Source organism: Adiantum capillus-veneris, chromosome 10 (assembly GCF_014529385.1).
Source record: "Adiantum capillus-veneris isolate H3 chromosome 10, ASM1452938v2, whole genome shotgun sequence".
NCBI classification, from domain to species: Eukaryota; Viridiplantae; Streptophyta; class Polypodiopsida; order Polypodiales; family Pteridaceae; genus Adiantum; species Adiantum capillus-veneris.
In genome coordinates this window covers 89,378,121-89,387,057 of record NC_140940.1, presented here as the reverse complement: position 1 = coordinate 89,387,057, position 8,937 = coordinate 89,378,121, and the positions used below count along the sequence as shown (strand labels likewise).

Genomic DNA, 8,937 nt, shown 5'->3' with positions numbered 1-8,937 from the left:
ATATGAAGATGCACTAGAGGTAGCAAGGAACAAAGAGTGGAAGCTGAGAAGAATGAATCAACTAGGAGTAGAATCTTTGCCCATGAGGTCTGAATTTCAGCCTATGGATACTTTGCAAGGTCGCATGCCAGGGGTTCATCATGAGCCAGTGGTTTCTGTTACTCCTCAGGTTATGCCAGCAGTGGTCACTACAATAGTGCAAGATGATGGGCTAAGGAAAGACATGAGTCAAGTGGTAGATTTAATGAAGAATCTCAGCCTAAACATGCTAGGTAATGTGGGAAATAATCGAGGTCAGGGGAGGTTTGCAAATTAGCCAAAAGGTGAAGCAAGACCCAGGAATGGTGTTGGGCAAAGCAATGGTAGGTTCTAGAGGCAGACGCCCACGTGTTATAATTGTGGAGAGTTAGGCCACATCAGCCCGCAATGTGATAAGACACCAAGGATGGGGGGAGACATGTATCCATTGCCAAGACAGGTGCTAACTAGGTCAAATGATTATGGCATTAAAATTAAAGGAGAAGAAGGAACCAGTGGATTAACCCAAGAGGAAAAGGGAAAGAAAAAAGTGATAAGTGTAGTCACCTTGGAGGACCACAGAGGACAAGGAAGCAAGAAGTGCCCCAGGTCCTAGTAAGAAGAAGGGAAAGAGCCATGAAGGCGAGGATGTCAAGGCCAAGAGGAAAAGGAGGGCTCGCTGTAGACATGTAGTAGTGTTAGTGTGTATACGCGCTTCACCAGGGGCACTTTTCTCCCACTGGGTTTTTCCCCTTGGACATCTGGTTTGAAAGGACACCTTATCTCTTAGGGTTTCATATAAGCTTTGTAGCTCTGAGTTTGTATACTCTATTATTCCAATACAGAAAGATAGACTACAGAGATCTCGTACGCAAGCTCTGTGTCTTCTCCTTCTCCACCATGCTTAATGCTGCCTTGCCAATACTCTTAATTGTCATGGCTGAGAACCAATATGGAAACATTTCTCCCACAAGCAAACCAATGAATACCCTGGCTGACAAAAGATTGACTGATGCAAGAGAAGCGTGGCTTACATATGCCCCAAACAGAGCAAGAGACACCAAAGCAGCTGACCCAATGGCAAACCCCTTTCCAATTGCAGCAGTAGTGTTACCAGCCGCATCAAGGGCATCCGTCCTCTGACGAATGTGATGGCTCATGCCAGCCATTTTCGCAATGCCACCAGCATTATCACTGATCTGCCCATATGCATCAATAGCAAGGCCAGTTGCAATGGTACTGAGCATACCAAGTGCCGCTACTGCAATACCATAAAAGCGAGCTAATGCATAGCTTACGTAGATTGCAACTGCTATCGAAAAGATTGGAATAATGACAGACTTGTATCCGAAGGCCAGGCTAAAAATAACATTGGTCGCTCCTCCTGTCCTGCATGAATCTGCTACATCTTGCACTGGGCTGTATGCATTGCTAGTGAAGTATTCTGTTGTGTAATCAGAGGATGGCATATACATGCTGTAGGAAAAATATTTGCATAAAATTTTGGACAAGTTTGGTATGCAAAATTGTAAACCAATCTCTACACCTGTAGAAACTGGATCAAAGTTCAGCATGCACGATGCTAGAGAACCTTTTGATGTACATACTTATGCAGCAGCGGTTGGTTGCTTGATATATTTGGCAGGCAACACTCGTCCAGACATTCAATTTGGGGTTTCACAAGCAAGCAGATTTATGCACATCCCAGGTATGCATCATTGGCAGGCTGTGAAGCGCATACTTCGTTACCTTTCAGGTACCCCTAATCTTACCATGTTCTTTCCAAGGGGGGATGTGTATGGAAAGCACATTTCTATGCAGCTTCTTGGTTACAGCGATTCAGATTGGGCTGGTGATTTTGACACACGACATTCAACAAGTGGCAATTGTTTTGTCTTGGGAAATGCATGTATATCTTGGCTTACAGTGTTGACAAGACACAAATGATTTGGTACTTTGATAGTGGTGCATCCAGGCATATTACTTCAAGGAAGGATTTGTTTTGTTCATTGGATGCAGCTCCAGCAGGAAAGAAGGTGACATGTGCAAATAATGCTTCTTATCCAATCAAAGGAGTTGGTAAGATTTTGATTACCATTTCAGATGGTTCAGATTTATGCTTGCCAGATGTCTTATATGTTCCAGGGATCAAGAAGAATTTGTTGTCTGTATCCTCTCTTGCAAAAAATGGTCTTCGGGTCATTTTTGAGGATGACAGATGTGTTGTACGAGATCGAGAGAATGGTTATTCTCTTATCACTACAGGTACGCTGGAAAATGGACTATTTGTGCTAGATCATTATGAAAAGCAGATTCAGGTATGTATTGCAGAAACAAAGACTCAGGCAATGCAGGATGCTGAGTTGTGGCATGTTAGATTCGAGCATGTTAGTTATGGCATTTTGATGACTTTACAACGTCATAATATGGTGCATGATTTGTCTTTATTGGAGATGCCACCAAGACATGTATGTGAAGGTTGCGTTCTTGGAAAGATGCACAGATTTGAATTTTCGTAGGATGGTTCAGTTAGAGCGACATGAAAGTTGAAGCTTGTACACAGTGATGTATGTGGTCCTATGAGGACGCCATCTTTGGGAAACAGCCTTTATTTTGTGACCTTCATTGATGACTTTTCTAGGTTTTGTTGGGTGTATCCACTCAAAGAAAAGTCAGATGTGTTTGCAGTTTTTCAACATTATGTCGCCATGGTTGAAAATGAAACAGGTTACAAAGTACAGACTCTTCGTACTGATCGAGAAGGTGAATACATGTCAGGTGCATTTAAGGATTTTTTGGGAAAGAAAGGCATTAAACACCAATGCACTATGCCATACACACCACAACAGAATGGTGTTGCAGAAAGGAAGAACAGGTCTTTAATGGAGACGGCTAGATGTATGCTCAAGGCTAAGAGTTTGCCTCATAAGTTATGGATGGAGGCAGTTGCTTGTGCAGCACATGTTTTGAACAGGTGTCCTACTCGTGCCTTGAAGACCATTACTCCATATGAAGCTTGCTATGACAGAAAACCTTCAGTCAGTTATCTTCGTGTTTTTGGTTGTCTTGCTTATGCTCACATCCCTCAGCAGTTACGTGGGAAGCTTGATCATAAGGCAATCAAATGTATATTTGAGGGGTACAGTAGTGGAAGTAAAGGTTATAGACTTTACAATCCTGCTACAAACAATATTTTTGAAAGTCGTGATGTAATTTTTGCAGAAACTACTACTCAACCTATGGTTGCTTTTGATGTACTGCATATGCAGACACATGATGTATTTGAAGGTTTGCTTCCTTCTTTTGTGAAGAATCAGGAATCACAAAAGGTTGATAATCTTAATCAATCTTTTGATCAGCATGCGACACCTCATGATGTAGACGAAATTGTGCGTGAAGAGCAAGAAGTTATCAGGGAAGAAAGAACCTTGCCTAAATGGGTTTAGAAAACTTTGCAGGATAGCAAGTTGGATGCACCGTTGCCACGAAAAACACGTGTTGGTACTACTTTTGGCAGAGAGCAAGTAGATTTGGCTTGCTTTAGCACTCTTTGTGATGCAGATGAGCCTGATTCATTTGATCAAGCTTTAGAGTGTGTTCAGTGGAAAGATGCTATGCAACAAGAACTTGATTCTATTCATAAGAATCATACATGGGATCTAGTGGACTTGCCTACAGGTAAAAAGCCTATTGGTAAAAAGTGGGTTTTTAAGGTAAAAAGGAAACAAGATGGTACTGTTGACAGGTGCAAAGCAAGGCTTGTGGAAAAAGGCTATGCCCAACAGAAAGGCATAGATTATGATGAAACCTTTGCTCCTACTTCTCGTGCATCCACAATTAGATCACTAGTTGCAATTGCTACTCATCATGGTTGGAAAGTGCATTAGTTGGATATCAAAACTGGTTTTTTGAATGGTGATTTGCAGGAAGAAGTTTATGTAAGTCAACCAAGTGGTTTTATTGTAAAAGGTCAAGAGCAAAAGGTATGTAGATTGTGTAAAGCTTTGTATGGTCTCAAACAGGCTCCAAGAGCATGGTATGAGAAGATACATACTTATTTGATTGGCCAGGGATTTCTGAATAGTCCAACAGAAAGTACTTTGTATGTCAAAAAGAGAGATGGAGTTCTCATTATGCTAACACTTTATGTGGATGATATGCTTCTTACAGGCAATAGTGCAGATGAAATTGAAGCGTTTAAAGATGCTTTGAGAAAAACCTTTGAGATGTCTGATCTTGGTTTGCTACATTATTACTTGGGTATTCAGTTTGTGCAATCAGAGGATGGCATATACATGTAGCAGGCAAAATATTTGCATTAAATTTTGGACAAGTTTGGTATGCAAAATTGTAAACCAATCTCTACACCTGTAGAAACTGGATCAAAGTTGGATCAAAGTTCAGCATGCACGATGCTGGAGAACCTTTTGATGTACATACTTATGCAGCAGCGGTTGGTTGCTTGATATATTTGGCAGGCAACACTCGTCTAGACATTCACTTTGGGGTTTCACAAGCAAGCTGATTTATGCACAGCCCAGGTATGCATCATTGGAAGGCTGTGAAGCGCATACTTCGTTACCTTTCAGGTACCCCTACTCTTGCCATGTTCTTTCCAAGGGGGGATGTGTATGGAAAGCACAATTCTATGCAGCTTCTTGGTTACAATGATTCAGATTGGGCTGGTGATTTTGACACACGACATTCCACAAGTGGCAATTGTTTTTTCTTGGGAAATGCATGTATATCTTGGCTAAGCAAGAAGCAACCCACAGTGGCTACATCAACTTGTGAAGCTGAGTACAGGGCATCTTTCATGGCAACAGTTGATTGTGTATGGATACGCAGGTTATTGGCAGATCTTTGTGAGTGTCAACAGGCACCCACTACCATTTTCACTGATAGTCAGAGTGCTATGGCAGTTGCAAGGAATCCAGTATTTCATGCAAGAACAAAGCACATAGAGGTTCACTACCACTATGTCAGGGAAAGGCTACATGCAGGGGAGATTACACTAACTTACTGTCCTACACAGGATAACATTGCAGATCTATTTATGAAGGCATTATCATGAGAAAAGTTTGAAGCTTTCCGAAAATCTTTGGGCTTAATCTCATACACATGATGATCTGCTACCTTGTACGGATTCACACTATCACTACAGGGGGGATTTGTAGACATGTAGCAGTGTTAGTGTGTATACGCGCTTCACCAGGGGCACTTTTCTCCCACTGGGTTTTCCCCCTTGGACATCTGGTGTGAAAGGACACCTTATCTCTTAGGGTTTCATATAAGCTTTGTAGCTCTGAGTTTGTATACTCTATTATTCTAATACAGAGAGATAGACTACAGAGATCTCGTACGCAAGCTCTGTGTCTTCTCCTTCTCCATCTTCTTCCTACTCTGAGTTGTTGTCTTCCTTCTGTTTCCTGTTTCATCATCTTCAACACTGGTCGCAAGTTTCATGTTTCAGATTTTCCACTAGGGGATGGGCAATTAAATATGACTTGAAGGAGGATCTGACAAGCAGGAAGGCAGATGTTACTTTTGGGAAGCTTATAGAGATGGTTCCTGAGCTAAGGCGACAGTGGAAGAGGATGGTTAACCCAATGGATAAAGAACCAGAGAGAGGTTCAGTGAAGGTGTTGGTTATGGATGAGCTACTAGACATTTTCCCAATAGTAGATGTGTGGCACAAAATAAAAAATCTGGGACAAGGTTGTTGATGGAGGAGCCCAAATATGTGTCATAACACACTCATGTGTTGAGAAGATGGGTCTTACACAGTGACTAGGGTGTCAGACTTTTGGATTAGATTGGCAAACCAAGTGTATGATGCAAAGGTGGTGGTTGATTTTCATGTGATGCCAGCGGGGTTGGGAGCATATACTATTATATTGGGTAGACCATGGTTACGAGCAGTGGGAGTTGTTCAAGATTGGAGACGTGGTACGATTAGCCTCTACTGAAAGACAAGTGCCAAGAAGCTATATAATATGGACACAAGGAAACGATTGGAGTAAATTTATGAAGATGAGGATGAGTCTAGTGACGAAGACTATCCCACAGTGTCTGACGAGGACAGTGATAGTACTACCAGTAGTGATGAGGATGTTGATGTTGCTTTTCTTTTGATGGACAAAGAAATCGAGGAGTCTAGTTTAGTTGCGGGAAGAGGTGGACAAGTTATTGAAGGCAGGGTTCATAGTCCCAGTGGAAACCATAGAATGGGTGAGTCCAGTAGTAGTCAGTCCAAAGAAGGATGGGAAGTGGAGGATTTGTGTAGATTTTAAACCCTTAAATGCAGCCACTAAGAAGATCCCATATCCTCTCCCATTCATCGATTAGATCTTGGATTCAGTTGGGCAGGTTATGAGAGGTACAATGAGCGTGATGGTTTTTCAGGCTATTTTCAATTGAAGATTGCTCTTACAGACCAAAAAAAGACAACTTTCATTACGCCATGGGGCTGCTATTGCTACACGGTATTGCCGTTTGGGTTGTCAAATGGACCATATTTCTATCAAGAGAGAGAAAATTGGGTATTGAAACCATTCATTGGTAGTTTTGTTAAAGCTTTTATGGATGACTCCTGTGTCTACAGCAACAGGGCTGAACACCATGAGAAGATGCATATGATATTGGCTTGATATGATGAATGTGGAGGACAACTAAATCCAAAGAAATGTCATTTAGCACAGCCAAGGGTGAAGTTATTGGGCCACATGGTGTTAGAAAATGGCATTGAGGCTGATCCAGACAAGGTTAAGTCTATTATTCTTCTTCCATCACCTTTGAGTACTAAGCAATTGGCAACCTTTATACGCAAAGTAAAGTACATGGCATGGTTTATTCCATTGTCTTCACAACTCCTTTATGCATTACAACAAGTGGAAAATCATGATCCATTGCAATGGGATTACAAGTGTGAAGAAGTATTTCAAGAGGTGAAAGAGGTGTTAGGGGGGTTGTCAGCCATGCACGCTCCTGATTGGGAGCAAGTGTTTTATGTAAATCCATCAGTAGGGGATGATGCCATTGGAGCCATGCTATTGCAAAAGGGGAAGGGAAGCCATTATATGAGGCTAGTGTATTGTGCAAGCTGAGTGAAGCTGGTAGCAGAGAGAAAATTCTCGGAAGCAGAGCTAGTGATGGCCAGTGTAATATTTGCTTGTCGACGATTTCGTCATTACTTGCTACCACGAACTTTTGTTTTCTTGACAAGATATGCTCTTTTGCCACAATTAATTAATGGAACTAACATGTCAAATGTGGTCAAGAAATGGATAATTGAGCTGCAAGAGTTTGAGTTCTCTTTTCTAGTGGAAGACAATACAAGACCTACCCTAGCTGATTTGTTGACTTACAAGGAGAAGCCCCTTCTTGTTAAGGAAGAGGTGGTGAGAAAGGTAGTTGAAGAAGTGCCACAGATCAGCAATGCACATGTGTTGTTCTTTGATGGCTCATACAAAAAGTGCCATGATGCAGCTTCAGGGGGTATAGCACTTTACGATCCAGAGGGGAAGTTAGTATGTAAGAGAGGGTTCAAATTGGATGCGCATAGTAACAATGAGGCTGAATATGCTACTTTGGAAGCTGGATTACACATTGGTTTGAAGCATGGGATTAGAAGGTTGAGCATAAAAAGGTGATGCCTTGTTAGTTGTGAAGCAAGTGCTGGGTGTGTGGAAGAGCAAGAACACCTCATTGAAGGAAATGTGTTTCGAATTAAAGGCCTGTTAAAAAAGTTCAAAGCATGGAGCATCAGGCACATTGAACGTGCTCTAAATGAAGAGGCACATGAAACAACTCAAAGCATGATTGGGGATCTATTTGTATTGAGGACCAATTTACCTCTTTATCATGGCCGGGAAAGTTTGGCTCAAGAAGAGGAGTTTTTGCTAATAGGAATCATTCTGAAGGACATTCAGAAGTCTAAGAAGTATGGTTTTGTGCATAGAGCATTGAGGTACAAATTGATTGGCGATGTCTTGTACATGAAAGGGACTGATCTCATGTTGAGATGTGTACCTTGGCGGGAGGAGTTTTATAGAGTGTTGGAAGAGAATCGTGAAGGTGCATGTGGCGTACATTTTCCTCTAAAGATCACCTTGCATAAGATCTTGCAAGAAGGGTATGTATGGCCTAGTTTGAACAAGGATGTTCACCATTGGTGTAGATGTAATGGCTATTGCCCGCACAGGAGCAATAGGCATTACGGGAATGATTACCCGCAACTACATTATATGAACGTCAACATATAAAAATGACAAGAGAAGGAAGTACACAGTACACAGGCACAGAACACCTCTTGATTCATTCATTTGTATTCCAGACACAGAGTTACAACATTAGTTTCCATGAATATCATAGAGATTGGTTAAGTTACATCAAAAGACAGGTATGCCCCTCCATACACAACCGCTGCTCCAGCACAGATCGGGAACGGTGCACACACTCCTGTCCCATGATATCCTGTGAAGAACTATCGCTACCTCCGCCGCATACCGCATACCCCTGATCCGTAGTGTCCAGACCTCCGCAGGACCGCATGTGCGGCTAATGTAACAGTAGATCTTGCAATAAGTGCCAAGCATTTGGGAAGAGAGTGTTTAAGCCAGAGTTATAAAAAACCATTATGGCGTTTGATGTGCTTGAAAAGTGGGGGATTGATGCAATAGGCCCATTACCTATCACAAGCAGGGGCAAAAGCTATATTTTGACTGCAGTGGACTATCTCTCTATATGGGCAAAGGCTACATCAATAAAACAAATCACTGAAAAAGATGTGGAAAATTTTTTGTATGATGAAATATGTTGCAAGTTTGGGGTACCACTAGAGTTACTTTCAGATAAGGGACCACGCTTTAGAGCTAAACTGCTAGACTTCTTATGCGCGAAGATGAAGATTAGGCACCA

At 41.8% G+C, this 8,937-nt stretch overlaps 1 pseudogene; it reads right to left on the bottom strand.

Annotated features, from left to right (window-relative positions):
• Window positions 1-872: 872 nt before the first annotated feature.
• On the bottom strand, window positions 873-1,493 carry LOC147449222 (pyrophosphate-energized vacuolar membrane proton pump pseudogene; annotated as a pseudogene).
• Between the last annotated feature and the right edge of the window lie 7,444 nt (window positions 1,494-8,937).